This window comes from Macaca nemestrina, chromosome 1, assembly GCF_043159975.1.
Source record: "Macaca nemestrina isolate mMacNem1 chromosome 1, mMacNem.hap1, whole genome shotgun sequence".
Classification (NCBI taxonomy): Eukaryota; Metazoa; Chordata; class Mammalia; order Primates; family Cercopithecidae; genus Macaca; species Macaca nemestrina.
Window position 1 is genome coordinate 19,981,185 of NC_092125.1, and position 24,967 is coordinate 20,006,151.

The 24,967-nt window shown below is 43.4% G+C and overlaps 1 long non-coding RNA gene and 1 pseudogene across 1 annotated transcript; both read left to right on the forward strand.

Moving 5' to 3' along the window:
* Positions 1-2,168: 2,168 nt before the first annotated feature.
* LOC139357454 (uncharacterized) lies at positions 2,169-8,911 on the forward strand. Its single transcript, XR_011610585.1, has 2 exons — positions 2,169-2,361; positions 8,642-8,911. It is a non-coding gene; the product is annotated as an uncharacterized lncRNA (long non-coding RNA).
* Positions 8,912-9,802: 891 nt separating this feature from the next.
* LOC139357448 (histone deacetylase complex subunit SAP18 pseudogene) lies at positions 9,803-10,833 on the forward strand (annotated as a pseudogene).
* The last annotated feature ends 14,134 nt before the right edge of the window (positions 10,834-24,967 follow it).

Below are 24,967 nucleotides of genomic sequence, written 5' to 3' on the forward strand. Positions count from 1 at the left end.
TCAGTTCTGCCTCATGAATGAAGTAGATTTCATTTCATTATGACTGACATAAAAAAATTAGAATAGATATTGGGTATAAAGTTTCTTTATGGGGTGATGAAAATGTCCTAAATTAGATTGCGGTAACAATTGTACAACTCTGGAAATGCACGAAAACCCACTGAGCTGTGTACACTTTAAATGGGTGAATTTTGTGGTATATAAATCATATATATATGTATTTTTGAGACGGAGTCTCGCTCTGTCGCCAGGCTGGAGTGTAGTGGCGCGATCTCTGCTCACTGCAACCTCCGCCTCCCGGGTTCAAGCGATTCTCCCGCCTCAGCCTCCCAAGTAGCTGGGATTACAGGTGCCTGCCCCAGCGAATTTTTGTATTTTTAGTAGAGACAGGCTTTGGCCATGTTGGCCAGGATGATCTCAATCTCTTGACCTTGTGATCCGCCTGCCTTGGCCTCCCAAAGTGCTGGGATTACAGGCATAAGCCACTGCGCCTGGCCTATAAATCATATCTTAATAAAGTTGGTTATAAAATAAAGTGCCCTTAAAAAACATCAAGCTCTACATTTGGGATTCATGAACTTTAGTATGTATGTTAGACCTCAATTAAAAAATTTGGCTGCGCATGGTGGCTCACACCTGTATCCCAGCACTTTGGGAGGCCGAGGGGGCAGATCCCTTGAGGTCAGGAGTTGGCAGAGTAGCCTGGCCAATATGGTGAGACCCTGTCTCTACTAAAAATACAAAAAATTAGCCAGGCGTGGTGGTGCGCGCCTGTAATCCCAGCTACTTGAGAGGCTGACTGGGAGAATTGCTTGAACCCAGGAGGCAGAGACTGCAGTGAGCTGAGATTGTGCCACTGCACTCCAGCCTGAGTGACAGAGTGAGACTTCATCTCAACAACAAAAAAAATAGATATAGGCAGGGCGTAGTGGTGCACACCTGCAACCCCAGCACTTTGGGAGGCTGAGGTGAGAAGATCTCTTGAGGCCAGGAGTTTGAGACCAGCCTGGATAACACAGCGAGACTCTGTAGCTACAAAAAATAAAAAATAAAAATAAAAAAATTAATTAAGTGTAGTGGTGCGCAGTGCACACATGTAGCCCTACCTACTCGGGAGGCTGAGACAGGAGGATCGCTTGAGCCCAGGAGTTTAAATTTGCAATGAACTATGATCACACCATTGCACACCAGTCTGGGAGATGGAGCAAAAACCTGTCTCTAAAAAATGAAAAAAAAAAAAAAAGGACGTAAGAAGTAGAACAGAAAATAGCAGAGTGTCTCACATGTAGTAATAGTTAACATCATTTTCATGAACTATATGTGTAAATGTGTGTGTATGCATGTGTGTGTGTGTGTGTGTGTGTGTGTACGGGCTGCAATAAAAATGTGTTTCTTACAGAGGCTGTTGCTTTAAGTGTCCATTGGCCTAGCGCCTACCTAGTCAGAGCAGACATTTAACAATGGTTATTTATACCCCTTCTCCCCTTCCTTTCCAGAAATGCAAATGAAGAGGAAGAGCACACCCATATTCAGTAATTGACTTTGACTTCAGAGTGTTGGCCTGTTTTCTGACATAAGAGAGCAGAAACTCTGACTAGCTGGAGGAGCCCCATTACCACCCCCCTTCTGTGTGTATATGTATACACACGTGAATGCACACAATTAAATCAGCCTCTTTTTTCTAGTTAAATAAACCCCACACTTGCCAAAGGAACAAATAGTTGGCTTATTCCCAAAGAAAATGTGCCTCTGGGCTTCTGGTTTTGGAGGGTTTGCAGTGTTTACTTTGCAGCAATCTCCACTTGACTCCTTCCCTCTTTCATTTGGTTGTAAATACCACAATTTAAACTAGCTACCTGCTGCTGTGACCCTGGGTGGGAGGTTGTCTTGACAGATGTGGCAGGCTTCCCTGACCCCTTCCTCCTCTAGGTGAGTGTGGAGTGGAAGAGGGTGGGCAGGCCTGCCCATGAGCAGGAACATGGCTGTCGTGGGGGTGAGTGTGGGGCAGGGACGGCAGCCACTGCCATGAGCAGGACATGGACTTTGTGCTCAGTCAAGGTAAATAGATGAAGTCATCCAGTGCCTGGTGACCTTTTGAAGATGATGCAGTATAAATAGCCTTGGGAAGACTCTTTCTTCAGGGATGAAACACTTGTGTTTCTGTTGCTTTCTGATGATTATTTCCCTTTGATTGTTTGCCCCTGTGACACATTTCAGTAACTACCAGATGGGCCTTGGGTGGATGTGTCCAGTGGGCAAACCAAGTTGGGAATGACAGGACTGGCAGCTGCCTCCTCACGGAAATCTGGGAAATCAGGGAATCGAATCAATTGAAGAATTCTTAGACTTTACCCTGGTTTTGTAAGTTCTGGATTTAAATTTCCTTTCACATTGCAGATAGAGTTAGACAACTACTAATTTGTGGCCATATTACAACTGATTAGGGTAAAGGGTTAGTCTCTGATAGTAACCAGCTACCTTGGAAAGGCCATGCCAACTCTTTTAGGTCACTTAGCTTTCATCAGTGCCTAAAGGGGAAGTTTCTACCAAGTAGATGGCATATGCTATGTAGCAGATGGTAGAGGGTATGTGGTAGATAGCGGATGGTAGATACTAGATGGCTGATAGTATATGGTAGATGGAGGATGGCAGATAGTAGATGGTATATGCTGGATGGTATATGGTAGATGGTGGATGGTGAATTGAATATGACAGAGGGTAGATGAAGGATGGTGGATAGTAGACGATAGATGGTTGATGATAGACAATAGACGGTAGATGGTAGGTGGTAGATGGTGGGTGGTATATGATGGATGGTGGATGGTAGATGGCAGTGGTATGTGGTAGATGGTAGATGGTGCATGATGGTGGATGGTAGATGGTAGATGCTGAATGATACTTGGTATATGCTAAATGGTGTGTGAAATATCGTAGATGGTGCATGGTAAATGGTGGATGGTAGATGATAGATGGTGGATGATAGGTAGTATATGGTGAATGGTATATGGAATATGGTAGATGGTGGATGGTAGATAGCACATAGTGAATGGTAGATGGTGGATGATATTGATGGATGGTGGATGGCAGATGGCAGTGGTATGTGGTAGATGGTAGATGGTGCATGGTAAATGGTGGATGATGGTGGATGGTAGATGGTAGATGGTAGATGATGGATGATATATGGTATATGGTAAATGGTATATGGAATTTGGTAGGTGGTGCATGGTGAATGGTGGATGATGGTGGATCATAGATGGTGGATAATGGATGATACATGTCATATGGTAAATAGTATATGGAATATGGTAGATGGTGCATGGTAAATGGTGGATGATGGTGGATCATAGATGGTAGATGGTAGATGATAGGTGGTATATGGTGAATGGTATATGGAATATGGTAGACAGTGGATGGTAGGTCATACCTGATGAATGGTAGATGGTGGATGATGGATGGTAGATAGCATATGGTAGATGGTAGATGATATATGATGAATGGTATACGGAATATGGTGGATAATAGATAGTGGATGGTAGACAACAGATGGCATATGGTGGGTGGTGTATGATGGATGGTGGATGGTAGATGGGAGATGATATATGGTATATGATGAATGGTAGATAATGGATGGCAGATGGTATATGGCAGATGGCAGGTGGTATATATGGTAGATGGTGAATGGTATATGGAATATGGTGAATGGCAGATGGTGGATGGTAGATGGCTGATGATTGATAGCAAAAGGTATATGATAATAGATAAGGTCCAGATTTTAAAGTCCAGCTGCCCAGTGAGAATGCTTGTTCTGCCTCTCAGTTGCACCACAATCTTTGTGCCTTGGTTGCTACAGCTGCAAAATAATAGCCCCTCACTTGTGGGATTTGTTTTGTTATGGCAAAATTTTTATAACATAAAATTTTTTATTTTCACACTAAGTGAACCGTTCGGTAGGATTAAGTACATTCACATTATTGTACATCACGATCACCATCCATCCACAGAACTCTTCGTCTTCCAAAACTGAAACTCTGTACCCATTAAACGGTAACACCTCATTTCCCACTCTCCCCAGCCCCTGACAACCACCATTCTACTTTGAATCTCTATGAATTTGACTACTCTAGGTACCTTATGTAAGTGGAATCTTACAATATTTGTTCTTTTGTGACTAGCTTATTTCACTTAACATAATGTGTTCAACAGTCACCCAGGTTGTAGCATGTATCAGAATGTCCTTCTTTTTTAAGGCTGAATAATATTCCATGGTATGGACATAACAATTTTATTTATCCATTTATCTGCTGATGAACATGTGATTGTTTCCCCTTTTGGTTGTTGTGAATAATGCTGCTATAAACATGAGTGTACAAATACGTGTTCAAGTCCCTGCTTTCAATTCCTTTGGATGTCTACCCAGGATATCCAAACTTGATGGGGTAATTCTACGTTTAATTTTTTAAAGAACTAACATACTGTTTTCTACAGCGGCCGTACCATTTTATATTTTCACTAACAACACACACGGGTTCCAGTTTTCTCCACACCTTTGCCAACACTTGTTATTTTCCGGGGATTTAAACATTTATTTATGATAGCCTCTGTGATTTTGGTTTTGAAGGCTAGATGACAGAATGTACAGAAAACACTTAGCCTGTAGTCTCAGCTACTCATGAGGCTGAGGTGGGAGGATCGCTTGAGCCTGGGAGGCAGAGGTTGCAATGAGCTCAGATGGAGCCACTGCACTCCAGCCTGGGTAACAGAGCAAGATCCTGTCTCAAAACAGTTAACAAAAAGAAAGAAAGTAAGGGGGCGGGGAGAGGGAGGGAGGGAGGGAGGAAAGGAGGGAGGGAGGGAGGGAGGGAGGGAGGAAGGAAGGAAGGAAGGGAGAAATAAACACACTTAACATAAGGCCTGGCTCAGTAAATGATAGTTGACCTTACTGTTTCGGGTGCTGCTTCTCTTTCTGCAGAAGTAACTTAAATGTGAATCTTCATTATAGATTAACTTCTCCCTCTCCTCTCTCAGGCAAAGACTTTATGCTGTTACATTGTCTAAGACAGGATGCTGTATGCGCTTTTAAATTGGAAAGGAAAACAAGCTATACAGAAAAGAAAACAAACTGTAACTAATTAAATTGTTGTAACTCATAAACCCAGCCTTGTATGGAAAATGTTATAGTCCTACTAAACTTTGTTTTGCCTATATAAGCAAGACAGCTTTTAACTTCATAGAGCTCACCCCATTTCTGTGGGGTCTGTTTCTGTTCAGTTTACCTGAATGGCCATTCTCAGCTTTGCGCTTGAATAAACTCTTTAAAACTGGATTCTGATCACTTTGATTATTTCATGTAGACTATATATATAAAATACACCCCAAGAAACGTGGTCCTAGGAAGTTCATATCCTTTGTCATTTTTATTTTGAGATATTTGAAATAAATTTAAACTTTAGAGAAGAGATTCAGGAATAGTACAAAGAACTCCCATATCCCCTTCACTCACCAATTATTGACAGTTTGCCAGATTTGCTTCCTCTCTCTCCAAATATATGTATATTTTTATATTTATATATTTTATTAATATATAACATTTACATGTATTTACATTAATATATAAATAAATATATTATATTTATTTATACATATATGTAATATTTTTTCTATTTTTCTATTTTTTTCTATTTTTTCACTTTTCAGTAGAGACGGGATTTCACCATGTTAGTCAGCACGGTCTCGATCTCCTGACCTCATGATCCACCCGTCTCGGCCTCCCAAAGTGCTGGGATTACAGGCGTGGCCACTGCGCCCAGCCTGGTTTAATTTTTTATATTAAAATTTTAAATCCCTGTTAAATGTATCCTGGTGTAAGATGTGAGGTGTGAATTCAGTTTCATTTTTCCCCCTAGATGGTTATCCAATTGTTCTAACACCATCTTCTATGCACTGCTTTGAAGTGCTACCCTTTTCATATACTAAATTATCTCTTCTGTTTATGTTTATTTATGGGCTTTTTATTCTGTCCCATTTATCTGCCTGTGTGTTTCTCATCAACACCATTTCAATGATTAGTTGTAAAATGTCAGTGTTTGTCCGGGATGACCCATTATTACTCTTCTTTGTCAGAAATTTCCTGACTACCTTGCTTGTTTATTTCTACATATGATTTTTAGTATCAGCTTATCTAGTTAAAAAATCTCATTATTTTATAGGGATAGTTTATTTATGGGCTATTTAGTAAGTTAGGGAGAAATGACATTTATGGTGTTTCCTACCCCATGAATATGATGTGTCTTATTATTTGCTCAGGATTTTTTTATGTGTTCAGTAATAACTTTATTTATTTATTTATTTATTTATTTATTTATTTGTTTGTTTGTTTAGAGACAGAGTCTTTCTCTGTCACCCAGGCTGGAGTTGCAATGGCACAATCTCGGCTCACTACAACCTCCACCTCCCGGGTTCAAGCAATTCTTCTGCCTCAGTCTTCCGAGTAGCTGAGATTACAGGCACCCACCATCATGCCAGGCTAATTGTTGTATTTTTAGTAGAGACGGGGTTTCACCATGTTGGCCAGGCTGGTCCTGAACTCCTGACCTCAGGTGATCCGCCTGATTTGGCCTCCCAAAGTGCTGGGATTACAGGTGTAAGCCACCGCGTGCGGCCCCAATAGTAACATTTTAAAGTTTTTATTTCATGTAGATCTTAATAGTTTCTTGTTGAGTTTATTTCTAAGTAGTTTTTCTTTTTTTATTGTGAATTACTCTTTAATCTATCTTCTAACTGGTTGTGATTTGTATTTATTGAAGGATATTGAATTATTTCTCCAAATTAATTTTAAAAGCAGTCACCTTACTGAATTTCTTATTTGTGAAATAAGCACACTGAGTGAATATTTGAATCATTAGAAATTAATTTTTTTCTCTTTTAATATTTATTCATACAGTACATTCTTTATACTGGTCAGTTCGAGTTTTCTTGTGCAGTGACTAATGTTGAGTACTTTTTATTTTGGCAGAACTTATTAGCCAGTTTGTCACTGATGTCTTTCTAGATGTATGATGTTTTAGGAGTTTTATGTTATTTATGTCAATGCCATTATTTTGTGTCAAATCAGCACAAAATTTAAATATTTTTCCAGTGAATTCAGTGATGCATTCTTTTTTTACCAGTTGAATTATAAAAAACACAAGAGCCTATTCATTATAGTCCATTACTTCTACTAGAGATCTATTTCTTCTTATTTAATGAACTATTGCATTTCATGTAGTCTGAAATTTCTTTTAGTTACAGTTTCCTTGTTGATAAGAAAATAATTTTCATCAATTTCTTTGCTTCTAATTGTTGCTTTTGTTTCATATTCCATTAATTTTGTATATGGGTTTTTCTGTTAGTTTTTTTTTTTTTAACAAATAAGCTTAAAGACGAGCAAAGAAAATCCCTTTTATATATGTCCAAATCGGGAATATGTAATTATGTTCCAAAACATCTTTCAATTACAGTCATAATGGTATATTTAAGATATAACAAGATTTTGAATAAACATTTTGCTTTTTGTTTGTGTTCAGGTTTCTCTTTTCTGTCTCTGAAAATACATTTTAGAGACATTAAAAAAACGTTGTTTCGTCATGTTGCAGGTCTCGAATAGTGCATTTTAGGATTCTGATGAGAGCTAGGGACTCATTCATTTGAGTTTAGTGGTTTGCAGTCACTTCTGTGCACAGTCAGTTGCTGCTGCTGTCCTGGTCAATGTCTTACTGCCCATCCCCACTGCTGACCACAGGGGCGCAGAAACTGGTCCGATGGCCACTGCTCCAATGCTACTAGGCAAGATGGGAAGTGTGAGGAAGTTAAAGTCAAAGTAAGAGAGAGCAGTCCTCACTGGTTGCAGTTAAAATCTATAATTTTTACAAATTTTCAATAACATAGGAACACATGAACACATCACTGGAGCCCTTCACAGGCCTCTGAAGGGAGGATGGCATGGGTGAAGGGCTGAGGCATCGGCCTCTCTAGCTCTAAAGACTGCCTCTGCTGACTGTACCTGCATGGGCCTCACGGCTTCTTTAGTTTCTCTTAGAGAATCAAAGGTCCTTTGTTGACTTTTAATCATGAAACTCCATCTCAATTAGGTCATCAGAATGTCCAGGTCCAGGTAATAAGAAAACTTATAACTTGATACAAAGTTACACCAGCTGGGGCCTTCTGCAATTCAGAACCTGGGATGAGGTTCTAAGCTGGTTGTTCTAAGAAAAAATTTTTTTTTTTGGACATGGAGTCTTGCTCTGTCACCCAGCCTGAAGTGCAGTGGCACGATCTCGGCTCACTGCAACCTCTGCCTCCAGGGTTCAAGGGATTCTCCTGCCTCACCCTCCTGAGTAGCTGGGATTACAGGTGTGTGCCACCACACCCGGCTAATTTTTTTTATATTTTTTGGAGAGACAGATTTTCACCACGTTGGCCAGGCTGGTCTGAACCCCTTACCTCAAGTGATCTACCTGCCTCGACCTCCCAAAGTGCTGGGATTACAGGCATGAGCCACCACACCTGGCCTTTAAGAATAAATTTTATTTTACATTTATTTGATATGTATAGTAAATTTAATTTAATCAATTTTAGTTGATTCTCTTATTTTTTTTTTTTTCAGGTAAACAATGAAATTGCCTGAAAATACACTTGGCCCTTGAACAACATGAGTTTGAACTGCATAAGCCCACTATACTTGGATTTTCTTCTGCCTCTGCCACCCCTGAGAGAGCAAGACCAACCCCTCCTCTTCCTCTTCCTCCTCAGCTACTCAACTTGAAGACCATGAGGACGAAGACCTTGATGATGATCCTCTTCCACTTAATGAATAGTAAACACATCCTCTCTTCGTTATGATTTTCTTAATAAGATTTTTATTTTCTCTAGCTTACTTGATTGTAAGAATACAGTATCTAATACATATAACACACAAAGTACATGTTAATTGACTGTTTATGCTATTGCTAAGGCTTCTGGTCAACAGTAGGCTGATAGAAGTTAAGTTTTGGGGGAGTCAAAAGTTATACTCAGGTTTTCACTGCTCTGGGCTGGGTCCCCCTAATCCCCACGCTATTCAGATTTCCACTGTAATGGTGATTTTGTGTATCTTTTGTTGCTTTTATAGATCTCATTTCTTTCTCTTGTCTAATTGTTTTGACTAGTGTGCAGAAAGAAAAGAGTTAACACAGGTGACCTGAAATTGCTCTCTTTAGAAAGTCCTCCTGGCAAGGTTGGCCCTTGGCTGGTGTCTGGAAACTTAGATTTTGGGAGGGGTTCCACCATTACCTGACTGATAAGAGTGACTCGCTGTTCCTAAATTGCAGAAACAGTACAGTTGGTACTGAGTGTCTCTTTCCTTCTGGGATTCTCAAATTCAGGTATTTGTCAGGCAGAAGTGCTGTGTGACCAAATCCCAGTACAATCTCTGGGTTTTGAGTCTTTTTTTTTTTTTTGAGATGGGACCTTATTCTGTTGCCCAGGCTGGAGTGCAGTGGCCAGTCTGGTCTCATTGCAGCCTCGATCTCCTAGGCTCGAAGGATCCTCCCTGCTCAGACTCCCTAGTAGCTGGACTAGAGTTGTATGCCACCACTCTGGGCTAATTTTTTTATTTTTTGTAGATAGGAGATGGAATTTCGCCATGTTGCCCAGGCTGATCTTGAACTCCTGGGCTCAAATGATCCTCCTCCCTTAGCCTCCCAAAGTGCTGGGATTACGGGTGTGAGCCACCCTGCTCAGCAGGGTACTGCGTCTTTAATGGGCTTCCCTGGTGGGCAGCATCTTGAATGTGTTGTCACAACTCCTTGTTGGGGGAATGACTCCCCTGGGTGAGGACCCTTGGAACCTCGTGCCTGATTCCCTCTTGAGCCTCCCCATGACCTCTTCCTTTTGCTGATTGTGCTTGCTACCCTTTTGCTGTAATAAATCTCAGCCGTGAGCACAGCTGTCTACTGGGTCTTGTGAGTTCTCCTGGTGAATTCATCTAACTCGAGGGTGGTCTGCCCCTGACAAAGCGAGACACTCTATTTGTGGCGGAGACACATTGAAATGGAGAGAAATGGAGCGTCTCGCGGGCCGTAGGAGGAAGATGGCGGTGGAGTCGCGCGTTACCCAGGAGGAAATTAAGAAGGACCCAGAGAAGCCAATCGACCGCGAGAAGACATGCCCACTGTTGCTGCGCGTCTTCACCACCAATAACGGCCGCCACCACTGAATGGACGAGTTCTCCCGGGGAAATGTACCGTCCAGCGAGTTGCAGATCTACACTTGGATGGATGCAACCTTGAAAGAACTGACAAGCTTAGTAAAAGAAGTCTACCCAGAAGCTAGAAAGAAGGGCACTTACTTCAATTTTGCAATTGTTTTTACTGATGTTAAAAGACCCGGCTATCGAGTTAAGGAGATTGGCAGCACCATGTCTGGCAGAAAGGGGACTGATGATTCCATGACCCTGCAGTCGCAGAAGTTCCAGATAGGAGATTACTTGGACATAGCAATTACCCCTCCAAATTGGGCACCACCTCCTTCAGGGCGCATGAGACCATATTAAATTCTATTTACAATTTCTTGAATTTATTTTTCCGTCAGTTATGTAAAATAAACTTACTCTTTTTCCTCCCCTGATTATTGCCATTAAGCCTTTAAATTCTAAAATTATAATGCATCATCTATTTAGGAATTAGATTCGGATGTGCTATTGTATGATTACTAATAGAAAGTCTGTATGTTTCAAGCCCTTCAGTAAAATATGAAGAAAAGTGCTCTTAGCATTCTGTGTAAAACTGTACTGTTAAATATATGTGTGTAATCAAAAAAAAAAAAAAAAAAAAGAAATGGAGAGAAATGCCCTCGTCCTGCCCATACTGCAATGATTAGCTCACAGACGGCACTCTCTGAAGGTACTACTACTTGCCTGCTGTTCTGCTGAAGCATGTTTCAGAGCCATCAGCCTCATCTGGGGTGCCTGTTAAAATGCAAAGCTTGTCTCCCACTCCCGAAGTTTCTGATTGAGGAGATCTGAAGAGCCAGGGCCTGCGTGCTGCAGGCTAATCAGCACCACAGAGGTCTAGACTCAATGGTCCCCAGACTCTATGGTCCCTAGTCACAGCCCAGGCAGTTGCCTTTATCTTTTCCTGGAGGCTTGTCCCAAAGGGTTTCTCTTCCTATCCTTTTTCTCAGCTTCCCTCCTCTAGCCCATAGCTGGCAAAGTCCATCAGGATGGAGGTCTGGGGGCAACGACAATTCCCTATGACATCCACTTAAAAATCACTCCTCTCCACAGATTCCTGCCTTCATATATCCAGCTTACTAAACTCTCCTGTCACTGCAGACATATGCTACATTCAGGACTGAGAGGTCATCTCAATTCCCTGATGGGACCCAGGAGCCACTCATCAGCAGCTCCAACTCCGACTACTCACATTCTCCTTCCTCCGAGGTGGCTAGACTCTAAAATGCCCAAAGGTGCAGTGCTGGTTGACGCTGCCTAAGACCTACCCTGGGACCCCATTTATACCTGGCTAAGGAGATTCTTTTTAATTCAGGGATTATGAAAAGTGGAAAGTTCACACGGAAAGTTCTTTCCAAGATGAAAGCCATCTTCAATGGTGATTAATCGTGGTATTGCAATGTGGTGGGGAAGATCTTTGACATCAAAGGAAACCAGTGAGAAACTGGTAGAAGTATCTGAATGTCAAGTGATCAGACAGGACTAACTGGGGCCTTGGTTGGGTCCTTGGCAGAGGAGAACATGTTTGATGACTTTCTTAAACCATGGCATCAGTTTCTCATTGTCAGAACCAATAGATTCCTTCTTTCCTCCTTGCCCACAGCTCACTGCAGGCCATTGCCAGAACCAAGCTTCCCCAAAGTGTACTCTCGTCACACTATATCACTTCCCTGGCCATAGGCTTCCACTGTCATCAAAACTGGGCTCACCAGCTAGTTTTCAGATCTTTCTATAATTAGGCCATGCTAACCTGTCTATAATTCCTCAATACTATAGTTAAATGTCTTAGTATAGTGCCTAGCATATAGCACATATATACATGCAGATGTGTGTGTGAGTGTATATACATCAATCCCCTTTCATGTAGTTATTGCTCCAGAAAGCCCTCGCACAGGTTTGGGCTGTTGTTGTGAAGCTGAGTGTTTCTGGTAGCTTTGGGGCTGTCCTCAAGATGTCCAAGGAGAAAGTGTGAGTCAGATGCAGCTAATCTGCAGAGCAGTTGGGTGAGATCCTACGTAGCTGACGTGGAAATGTGCTAATTCATCTCCACCAAAGCCTGTCCTTTACAGCCAATCCAGACTTACCAATGGAGGGAGACTTAGGCACTTCTGCAACTGGCAATCAGCAGAGTGAATTTAAATATATATATTTAAATTATATTTAAATTTTAAAATTTAAATTATAAATTATAATTATATTTTTAAAATAGTGCTTTTATTTATAGACATAATTTTTGCTTATTATAAACATTGATAGTCAAAAGTCATTAAGTGGCTGGGTGCAGTGACTCACACCTGTAATCTCAGCACTTTGGGAGGCCAAAGTGGGAAGACTGCTTGGGTTCACGAGTTCAAGAGCAGCCTGGGCAACATAGTGAGACTTCATATCTACTAAAAAAAAAAAAAAAAAAAAAATTAACTGGGCATGGTGACGTGCACCTGTGGTCGTAGCTACTTGGGAAGCTGAGGCAGGAGAATCACTTGAGCCCCTGAGGTTGAGGCTGCAGTGAGCCATGATCACACCACTGCATTCCAGCCTGGGTGACAAAGTGAGACCCTGTCTCAAAAAAAAAGTTATTAAGTAAGAATTTCTCCTGATCCTACTCTTCAGAATTGTCTATTTTTTAATGCTTTCTTGGCAATGCTTTCAAATACTTCGTATGCATATACTTCCTTTTTTCTTGCACAAATGAAATAATCTCATATATACGATTCCTTTTTTTTCACTTATCCACATGCATCATACATTTTCCCTGTTGGCATGTAGAGAAAGCTCACATTATTACTACCATTATTATTTTTTTGAGATGGAGTCTCGCTCTGTCACCCAGGCTGGAGTGCAGTGGCGCGATCTCGGCTCACTGCAAGCTCTGCCCCACCGGTTCACTCCATTCTCCTGCCTCAGCCTACCGAGTAGCTGGGACTACAGTCCCCTGCCACCATGCCTGGCTAATTTTTTAATATTTTTTTGGTAGAGACGGGGTTTCACAGTGTTAGCCAGGGATGGTTTCGATCTCCTGACCTTGTGATCTGCCTGCCTCAGCCTCCCAAAGTGTTGGGATTACAGGCATGAGCCACTGCCCCCGGTCATCTTGCATTATTTTAATGGGGCATTGCTTTTGTTGTATTTTACTAAATGGATGTTTCAGCATTTATTTTAGGATTCTCCTCTTTTCAGATTTTTTTTTTCAGTTCTTTTCCTGTTACAGAAAATACTTCAATCAATATTTTTATGCAAAATGTCATTTTACACTTTTGAAAATTTATCTGTAGGAGAAATTCCTGGAAATATAATTGCTAGTTCAAAAATATGCACGTTTACAATTTTCATAGATATTAACAAGCTTCTCTCTAAATACATTTTGCTAATTTATACTCTCACTTATAGCATTTGAGAGAATATCAACATCCTTGGCTACAAGCTGGGGAGGATACATCTGTCTATCTTTACTCTCACACAGTAGAATGGAGTAGTGAAAAGCACACTAAGATAGGAGTCAAGAAATTCATGTAGAGCCCATTTGGTGTGGTACGAAGAACAGAGAGTTGTGGAGACCTAAATACTTCAAATGTATGTTTGTATGTATGTATGCATTTATTGAGATGGAGTCTTGCTCTGTCACCCAGGCTGGAGTGCAGTGGTGTGATCTCGGCTCATTGCAACCTCTGCCTCTCGGGTTCAAGTGATTCTCCTACCTCAGCCTCCTGAGTAGCTAGGATTATAGGTGCCTGCCACCGTGCCTGGCTAATTTTTGTATTTTCAGTAGAGATGGGGTTTTACCATGTTAGCCAGGCTGGACTGGAACTCCTGGTCTCAAGTGTTCCACCTGCCTCGGCCTCCCAAAGTACTGGAATTACAGGTATGAGCCACCGTGCCCAGTACCAAGACTTCAATTTTAATTGTGACTCCACTATCCACTAATATGGTGAAGCTGGGACAGTTTACTTAATCACCTTGAGCTACAGTTTTCTCCGCTATACAAGTCGGGATAATGCTCCGCTACAGTGCTACAAAGGTTTAATGAGATAATGTATATAAAAGGCAGACTGTTATGTGTTTGCCAATTCTCATTTCAGTTTACTCTTCCTAGCCTACATTTCCCAGCCTCCCTTGCAGTAAGGTGGGACCATGTGACTGGGCTCTGGCCAATTGCATGTGGGCAGAGAATCCACAGGGTTGAACCCATTCCCAGCCTCTGTCCCTTCCTCTGGAGCAACAGGGACCATGTGTTGAGATGGTGGAGGACAGAGGAACCCAGCCTGTGCCCTGTGTGGAGGAGCTCTTCTCTGCACTCTGCCAACATGGGACTTGGATTATACTTGATCAAAAAGTATTTATGTATTTATTTATTTTTGAGACAGAGTCTTGCTCTGTCACCTAGGCTGGAGTGCAATGGCATTATCTTGGCTCACTGCAACCTCTGCCTCCCAGGTTCAAGTAATTCTCCTGCCTCAGCCTCCCAAGTAGCTGGGATTACAGGTGCCCATCACCACACCCAGCTAATCATTGTATTTTTAGTAAAGATAGGGTTTCACCATCTTGACCAGGCTGGTCTTGAACTCCTGACCTTAGGTGATCTGCCCGCCTCGGCCTCCCAACGTGCTGGGATTACAGGCGTGAACCACCGTGCCTGACCCAAGAAGTAGACTCTTGTTGTGTTAAGCCATTGAGGTTCCAGAGCTGGTGGTCAGTGCACTCTAGCCAAGACCACATTCACCAGTACAAGGGCTTCATCATCATTGCAGGTGTTCTGCAAGCACATGTGCTCTTTCTAGGATCTAAACTGGCTCTGTGGCTATGTAGTAACCTCGGGGAAGTTCCTTTCTGAAGGCCTCAGCATCCTCATCAATTAAATGGGAATGCTGAGCTTGATGTCCTTCCCAGCTCTGATACCTGATGGCTTAGAATCACTGGAGAGCAGGGTAGAGTCTAAGTCCTTGGTGCCTTGGGCACGGTGAGACAAGGTAGCAAGCGTAAGAAGCCATGTTTGCTTGTTTCTGCTTGCCGGGAGAATTTCTCAAAGCCCCTGGCTCTGTGACGAGGTTCAGTTTTCTGGAAAGATTCTTTAAAGACAAAACAGGATACAGCATACAGTCCCCCACCCCTCTTGCCTGAATCACTACATTCCTTAAAAGATAAATGACCCTAGTCCTCGTCTTTTCTTCCACATAAGATAAGGAGTGACGAGGCTAGTGGTTATGCTTCTATAATTTGTAACCAGATGTACTTTTACACCCAGATTTTGATGTGATTTTGCTTCAATGTAACTTCTGAGCAAATTGGATGCAAGTTTGCATGTACTGAGCCCCCAGCACCTGTATATAAGCAGTGGACTGAAATACTGTACCGGAGCAGTCTGATAGGCCAGTCTGACAGGCGTTGCTCTGTTGTTCAGCAACGCCTCTAAATTAATAAAACTAACTTTAATTCTTTAAAAGCTTGACTTTTTTGTTTCATCAACAGCATAAATGCCCATAAACCTCACCAGCAAGGCAGTATGTTGTGGGGTTATAAGCATGGATGTCAGAGTCAGGCTTCGTAGTTTCATATCCTACCTACCCACCCCTGCCCTGATAGAAGCTGTGTGAATTTAGGCAAGTGATTCAACTCTCGTTGCCTTACTTTTCCTTTTTTTTTTTTTTTTTTTTAGATGGAGTCTCGCTGTGTTGCCCAGGCTGGAGTGCAGTGGTGCGATCTTGGCTCACTGCAAGTTCCACCTCCTGGGTTCACGCCGTTCTCCTGCCTCAGCCTTCTGAGTAGCTGGGACTGCAGGTGCCTGCCCCCATGCCCGGCTAATTTTTTTGTATTTTTAGTAGAGATAGGGTTTCACCATGGTAGCCAGGATGATCTCAATCTCCTGACCTCGTGATCTGCCTGCCTTGGCCTCCCAAAATGCTGGGATTACAGGTGTGAGCCACCGAGCTCGGCCTCACTTTTCCATTTTTGTTTTTGTAGTTTTCCTCTGATAGATCTTGCGCATGTTTTGTTAGATTTGTACCTAAGTGTTACATTTTGGAGGGTGCTAATTGCTAGGAAGTTTTTCACATGGCCTCAGACTGATCCAGTTCTTCCCCCTTTCTTGTTTGGAGTTCTCAATGCTGGGAGTTCTCATGCTGGGAGTACAACATGCCAAGATAAGGAGGAGCTGGTTGGAACAGTCAGGCTTCGTTCCTGTTCCCCCTAAGAGCAGTATGTCCTTCAGTGCTTTAGCCTAGCATGTTGTGTTCCCCTGCAGGGGATAAAACCCAAGGTAGGCTGCTTTCTGGGATTCCTTGGCTGTGGTGCAAGTGGGGTCACGTGCAGTCGAGTCTCCATCCACCCTGGGTAGCTTTTCTGAGCTTTGGGGGACTGGCTTGTCATGAATCCTAGGCTTCCATTGTCCCATACCGCCTATCTGTGAGTAACAGACCTGTTTTGTATGACTTGCATGCCTGAGTGTTCTGTCTCACTGGACTTGGGCAAATAATCATTGCACAGTAAACTTGCTTCACAGTACTATAAACAGTATTATGTTTTTAATATCAGATTCCACTTGTTCATTGCTGAGTCATAGGAAAGCAATCGACTTTTGTATATTAATCTTGTATCTTACAACCTTGCTATAGTTGGTTTTTTTAGTTTCAGATTTTTGTTGTTTCTGTTCTTTCAGATTTTCTACATAGACAATTCCGTCATCTGCAAGCAAAACCGGTTTTATTTCTTCCTTCTTATTCTTATACTTTTTATTTCCTTTTCTTTTCTTATTGCATTAATGAGGACTTCCAGTATGATACTGAAAAAGAGTGATGACAGGAGATCCGTTATTTTTTAAATGAAGACAATGATGGACTCTACCTAATAAGACTCTTTTGAGGCTCAAGGAACTAGCACATGTAAAGTGCTTAGATGAGACCTGGAACTTAGTAAGTGTTAGGTAAATGTTTGTTAAATAAATAAATTACTTAGAACTCCCTGTGTCTAGATAATTCCTAGACTTGGTGACTTCACTATGTCCAACTTCAGGCAGGGTGCTTCAGTCAGGTAAGAGAGCTGGGGACAAGGGAGTTAGGTCTGATAAGCTATCCTGCCCAACTGGTTCCTTGCCAGACCTATGCATCACAAGGAGGGGAAATGACCCAGACTCCTTACAGAAACTCCCTTCATTGTTTCCAATTAGAGGTGAGAATGGAAGCCAGAGCTCCTTTCTTCACTTAATTTTCTTTTCTTTTTACTTTTTAGAGATGGGGTCTTGCTCTGTTGCCCAGGTTGGAGTGCAGTGGCACAGTTATAGCTCACTGCAGCCTCAAACTCCTGACTTCAAGCAATCTTCCCACCTCAGCTTCCTGGAGTTTGTCTTTTGGCCACAATCAAGAGACTTGGAAAGTGGTTGAAGAGTCTTGCTCACTTAAGGAAAACTCTTTAGGAAGGACTTGTAGATGATGTAGCAGAATCTTGAGATGATTGGGGTTCATCCTTAATTTGCATTGTCACTGGGCAACCATCAGCATTGCACTGGCACAGGGCAGGTGTGTGCCACCTCTGCTGCTGGGGAATTGAGAGTGTAATAATTAGAATTATTGAATTCAGCAAAATACCTTTACAAGGGTGCCATTCTCAGTCCAGTACGCTGAAGATGACAGCGATGGAGCAACTGTCTCTTTATCTCTGGATTTGAGGTAATGCAGCAGAAAAGAAGCCAGACAGGCCCAAGCTGAAATCGCAATTCCATCACTGAGCCTTTGTGTTGTCTTGAGAAAGTTCTTCTCCAAATATCAGAATCCTCATCTGTGGGGGAAAAAAAAAAAAAGAGGCACTATTTCATTGCTTGGGTGGTGGCTACGACAGAGCCTGTGTGCTCAGGGTGGTGGGGAGTAAACCGGGCTTTTATGGTGGAGGAGAGCCCGTGAGCTGGCTGCCAGCATTTCTGCGTCTCTGCTGAGCCAGGAGTTAAGCTTCTCAAGTAGTAAGCCTCTAAGAGACACATTTACAGAGGCAGAAGGTACTCAGATATACACGTGCCAAATGTGAGGGCATGCTTCAGTGTGAGCAGCGCTGTAAATCGAGAACAGCCTTGCAGCAAAGCATGACTAATTATAGGACTTGGGAACCTTATCAAAGCTCCTTCATAGCATTCACATGACTGTGTTAAAGAGAACATTCTAGAATTTTTAGCTGAGTTTCAGAGGCTGAGTACGACATGCCGTCACTTTGTCCTTCTGGTTTGTACCCGCCCAGCCTGAGATCTCGGTGCTGTATTTGCACATTTCAGCCCCCTGAGCGCTGATGGGTGGTGAATATGGAGCCGTGGGGCCAGGGCTGCACTCTCTCCTTTGTTTCTCCTTCACCCTGGGCAAAAAGCTAGCAGGCTTTCCTGTTTCTGACCTGACTGTGTGATCGGAGCTGATCTGTGAGCATTGTTTTGTTCCTTGGTGGGGCATGAGCTGGTGGGGGGCTGGCAGGGGAGTTGTATTGGTGGCTGGCTGGGTAAGGGGCTCGGAGGGAGGGGAAAGGCAGAGAGAGTGGGAGAGCTCCAGTGTTTGATCTTGGAGCCCCTTCCTCACCCTCCAGGCAGTGCCCCCGCTCCACCCACTTCTTCCTCTCCCAAAAGGCCCTGGCTGGGGCTTATCTCTGCGTTGCTTCTCTGGAATGACATTGCCTCATTTTGTCCTCAAGTTAAATGAAAGGTAGACATCCAGCACACATATCCCTGGTGGGTTTTCTGGTGTCCAGACCTAATGCCACACGAAACAGAAGTATATTTTTTGGTTATCAAAGTCCAGGAATGTTTTTCTTTACTCCTTTCCCACTTCTCTCAAGTGTAGGGAGCCCCCATATGTGCCAGAGAAGAGAAATGTCTCCAGTTCCCCAGGCCGCTGGCTCAATGAAGTTCCGGCTGGCACGTTGCTTGGATGGAAAACAGCGTGTTCCACATACAACCTTTGTAAGAAGTGTGACCTCCACGCTGGTGGGGTCCCACTGTCCTGGGGACGCTTATGATGTTCACCTGGGCAATTCTGAGCCTGTGTTCCTGGATAAGTGGCCCTCCACTCTGCCCGAGGCCGGCACCAGGAAGCTACCTCACCACAGTCTCCTGTGGGCACTCTCTGCTGTCCTGTTACGGACCGGAGGAACCTTCAGCATCCCTGAAGTGCATTTGTCTGGGACAGACACCACACTGAAGCCAGCTGCTGTTTATTGAGCACCAACTTTGTGCTAGGGACTCAGGCATGTGATCTCCTCTAGTCCTGGCAACCGCTTTGCCAGGGAGACCCTATTAGGCTCATTTTACAGTGTGGAAGCTGGAGTTCACACAGGCATACTAACTAGCTCCAGATCATGCAACTGGCCCTAAAGCACGCTTCTCCTACAATACTGTCCTGCACACAGGCCCCTGGCGGGGGCACAGGACTGGGTGGGGCAGCAGGCCTCAGAGTTAATGCACAATGTGAATTGGGAGTCGTTGGATCGGCAGCCCGGAAAATACTGGAAGAGCCACTGCTTAGACCTGTGTGGCTCCTGTTTTTGCTTTCTGCTTTTAAAATCTGTATGCTGAGGCTCACAGTTCTCACCCTAGAATCAATGTGACTGGGAAGTTGTTCTGCTCCAGGCTTTCCTTTCTCATGGACAAAATGGGGGTAAAAAAAACAACAGCAGGACTCTCTGAAAGTTATGCAGCATTAATGTCCAGAAAATATTTACTGTTTTGGAAAGAGTACTAACTGAGGGGCTTTTATATGCTGATAAAAGTAAAATGCACAAAAACCCAAGATAACTCACAAGCTGTGTGTATAATTCAGAACTGAGCTGTAGGAGAGAAAAACAGAAACCAAATTCAACCAGGGATTCAGGGAGTCTCCCATTATGAGAGAAAACCTTGGACTCCACAGAATTCCATCCCCGTAAAGCAATGGTGAGTGAGTGACAAGCCCTTCAGCCAATGAGATTCCACATCGGGAGCAATGACATCATGGAGGCAAAGGCTTATTCATTGTTGGCCTCTGAGACCCAACCCCAAGCTACTGGCATGTGTAAAAACTGCTTTTCATTCGCGTGGAGACGGTGCACTCCAGAACAATGCTTTATCCAGCCTCTGGCAACTAACTGCTTCCAAAGACCCTTGTGTGCTTTCTGCTCTACCTAGATGGGGGGTTGTTGTGTGTATTCCACCCTGGGGCAGTTGACAACACACAGCTCCTGCATTTTGCAGTTGGGTTTCCCCAAGAATCCTGCTCCACCTGTTGTGGTTTTTCTAGTGCCGCTGCAGGACAGACACAGTCTGTTGGACCAGGAGCTGAGAAGACCAGGATCAGAAGCAGTTTGCTCATCTGCTTAGCGATCGGAAGTTATGTATATATTCACCTCTTAAAGCGGCCGCGATCCAGACTTTTGCAGTTTGAAGGCTCTTCTCCTCCTCACGGAAATGTGCCTCCCTTTTGGGCATAACAGAGGTGGAAAGCGCACTGCAGATTCTACAGATAGCGGAAGTGGGGGGTGCATTTGTCCTCATGGGCAATTCCAATGAGAGAAGGTCTCCATTGCTGCTCCAGGACAGCATTTCCAGCTGGGAATAGAATCTTCTTTGGCTGAGAGGGTCTGGTTAGAACTACGAAAAAGGGTGATATGCTGCATGCTTGGCCTGTCTGTTATTTTCACATTTTGAGGTCATGTGGCAGTAAAACTTATGAGAGAAGGAAATTCAAGGCCACAGACTTTCTTTTCTCTGTGTATTATTATGCGAGAAAAAGGCCATTGGATTTGAAGTCAGAATCTGTGTCTAAAACAAGCTCCAAAATTACCAGACGTGTGGTAAATTACCCGGCCTCTTTGGGCCTTAGCTTTCTCAGACATAACAAACTGCTGATAAGAACACCCATCCTACATGGTTGACATGAGGATCAAATATAGTAATTTGTATGAAAGTATTTTGTAAGATATAGCGGACTTTAGTAATGTTATTAGATCAAATCATATGCGATTGCCTATTTGGGAGGTAAAACCAGTTGAACACGAGCAATTTCATATGATTCAACCTACTAGTTATTGTATACTGCCTGATGCCTAGCTGGGATTCTAGTGGAATCTGCGGTATGCCATGAAGCACCCACTTTCAGGACTTAACATTGATTCCCACAGCTAATGGAACTCTGTGTAGCTGACAGCTCTGGCTCAAGGCTTTCAACTGAAGCTCTTTCTAGGAATTGCCCTCAGTGGTCAAGAGCCTCACTTAAGGCCCTCTCCCCTTCCTGGGGGCAGCCCACATTCAATGACTGGTCAACGAGGGATAAATACCCCTTGCCAATAGGTGGGAAGGGACACCTCTAAACGGCCATCTTAGCTCCAGGGCTTCCTGTGGGGACATTTGTGGCTTTTGTTGTGGCTGCATCAAAGATGAACTCCTTCCTCAGCCCACCCTTGCTTCCTTCTCATCCTCCGCTGGTGTTGATCCCCAGTCAGCTTTCTGCAGGCTAACCTCCACCCTGAGTGTCTGTTTCTTGGGAGCCTGACCTAAGAAAGAGATCACTGAATATTTTTTGAATGACAGATGACAGACTTGGGCACCTGGATGCCTCATGTTATTTAATCAGCTACGTGCCCAGCCCTACACTTGATGCTGTGGACATGGAATATAAGACATCGTCCCTGGGCTCAGTGACTTTACAACCTAATTTGGGAGCAAAGAAGCCTGACACTAATGGAATAGAATCATAAAGGCAGTTGTTTGCTTATAGCAGGTTTTATTCCTGAAAAAAAGAGGCACTCATAATCATTAATAGTATAACCACTCTTTATTTTAGTAGAAAAAAGGTTTAATATAAAGAATGATGTACTTACAAAATTGTTGGAAATGTTGGGGGAAAAAAAGTCAAGAATAGCTGTTGGATTTGAGGAAATTAGAAAGTGCTAGAGTTGTATGATGCTACCTCTAGGAAGGCTATCTGCTGAATCAAAGCAGGTAACTCACAGGACCTCTCCTAGACACTACAAACCCTGTTTCTGCCATCTGATCACACACCTACCCACTGCTGTTAGAGAAGAATAATGCTTTGTCTTTTGCTTTCATCTTCCAAGTATCAGCTACCTGCCAGTGCCTCTCAATGGCAGAAGCTAGACTAGAACCTTCCTGTAAAGAAAGTATAAGACATGAAATTGCTGAAGGCCAGGAGTTCAAGACCAGCCTGGGGAACATGGCAAGACCTGGTCTCTACTAAAAATGAGAAAAAAAAAAGAAAGTATAAGACATGCAATTTTCAGGGTACCAGCCCTTGAAAATGTCAGAAGGGTAAGAATAGCAATAGATAGTAGAAGGCAAAAGGCAACAGCCTGGAAAAACTAATGCTTGAATCTGGAGGAGAGACAGGACTGGAGTATTTAAGGGAATTGATGATGTCTTTGCAAGTGAGCGGAGCAATAGGACTAGATCATGCACATTCCAAACTGCCTAGAGGTTTCTGGCTCCAAAGTGCTCACTAAATGCATGACAAATGAATGTAGGAGGGAATGGGTGTGGTATATTAATGGAAGGAGACATTTGAACAGAAGGAGAAGAGTGTATTAAAGATTAGGACATGATGCTCTCTCACATGGTGTTTTACAGCTTTCAAAGTAAGTTCACGTGTGTTAGCTTAGACTTTTTTGAAGTATTGGTAGGGTGGTGTACATTACTGGGGTGCCTGAAAACAGGCATGAGCGTTTAACTTTGAGCTATTGAAAACAATGACTGGACTGGGCTCAGTGGCTCACTCCTGTAATCCCAGAACTTTAGGAGGATGAGGCAGCGGATCATTTGAGGTCAGGAGTTCGAGATCAGCCTGGCCAATATGGTGAAACCCTGTCTCTACTAAAAATACAAAAATTAGCTGGGGGTGGTGGCGGGCACCTGTATTCCCAGCTACTCGGGAGACTGAGGCAGGAGAATTGCTTGAATCTGGGAGATGGAGGTTGCAGTGAGCTGAGATCGTGCCACTGCACTCCAGCCTGGGTAATACAGCAAGACTCCGTTTCAAAAAAAGAAAGAAAACAATGTCTGACATTCACTTACTATTTGCTTGGCTTTCCATACTTGACCTTGCTTTTCTTTACTGCTCTGTACTGGAGTCAATCATGGCTGAAGTAGTTTCTGTTCATTTTCTACAGAAAAGGAAACTGAAGTTTAGAAATGTTAGGCGACTTGTGACCAAGTCAGAATTTGAACTCAGGGTGACTCACTCCAGGTCCCAGCAATTTAATTTCACTTTGAGCTGCTGCCCAGGGCAAGAGGGGGCTGAATTCCATTTCTCAGGAAGCACGAAATTACTTAGCAAAAAGGTGCTGTTGCCTGAGGCTCTGTGTACCAGAAACTGTTACCCAGCACTGAATACTTGGAGGGCTTGACTGCCCTTTCCTCTCCTTGGTCTTAACTTCTGAATGCATAAAAAGAGGGTATTGTACCGGAAGTGTCAGCTGGCTGTGGTTAACGGGTCGCCTCTGGCCCACTGCCTGTGGCTGTGGGTGCGGTTTGTCAGCACCTGTGCTTACTTCCTGCTTATGGTGTTTTCGCTTTACAGTGGCAGAGTCTAGTAGTTGTGACAGGGATCATAAAGCCTGCAAAGCCTCCACATTTACTCTCTGACCCTTTACAGACACGTTTGCTGACTCCTGGCTGAGAGGGTCTAGCCAGGCTCTCCCAGGTTTGTACTCTGGGATTGTAACATCAGTGCTTAAATTCCCAGGTTAACTGTCAAGCCCCTGCCAGTGGCCCATTTACTTCAAGAAATATTTCTACCAAATCCCTTTGCAGAAGCTCCCTTGCGGTGTGTGAGACCCACAAAATTGCTGACCATCCTTGTTGTCCACAGCCCACTGCACCCAGGCAGCCCAGAGAAGGGAGGGGAGGATATCCTGTTTCCAGGAACTGAAATCCAACACCATGCACCTGTCCTCTATCACGTGTAGAAAGTGGGCCCCCTGATGAATACCCATGAAGCTTCCTACAATTGGCAGATGCAGGGAACCCAGGTCCTAATATCCTCGTGATCCTTGGGAGGCTGAGCCTGCAGGAGAGGGTGCCAGGCCAAGGGGACCTGAGCTGGGATGGTCCTGGCTGGGCCAGTCCTTGCTTGGCACTACTGCTATGTCCACAGCTGAGGCAGCAACGGTGGCCTGAGGCTAAAAAGTGGACCGTCTGGTTTTGCAGGTACCTGTAGTCTTCCACGTTAGTTTCTGATACACTCACCTGTGGCAGAAATTGCTCAGGTAATTCCAGTGTCTGCTCCCACCCCCAGGTCGGCACCTGGACAGCACCCCTTTTTTGTATGCATAAAGAACCTCTCTTTCCACTGATGATGCTTATTGTAGATTTAGTCCCCAGATAATAATAAGGTGGGGGAAATCTCTTAACAAATTGAAGAAACAAAAGATAGAAAGTCAATACCTTAACTTAGAAAAGGTTATACATCAGAAAACTTAGAGCAAATACGCTGCTGAGGGACAAGTTTGACCCTCACTCCCTTTAAGTGTGAAAGCAAGACCACACTCTTCCGTCCAGGACTGCCCTATAACATAGTCTTGAAGGGCTCAGCCAACAGTGCAAGGTGTAAAAAGGAAAGAGCAGAAGAGTGGGAAGTGAAAAGGTAAAAATATCATGATTTGCAGACTATGGGATCATCTATAAGAAAAAACCAAATGGAGTTTATAAAATCATTGAAGACTAGAAAAACTTACAAAAATCATTTATAGCATTTCCCTTTACCACCAAAAGTCAAT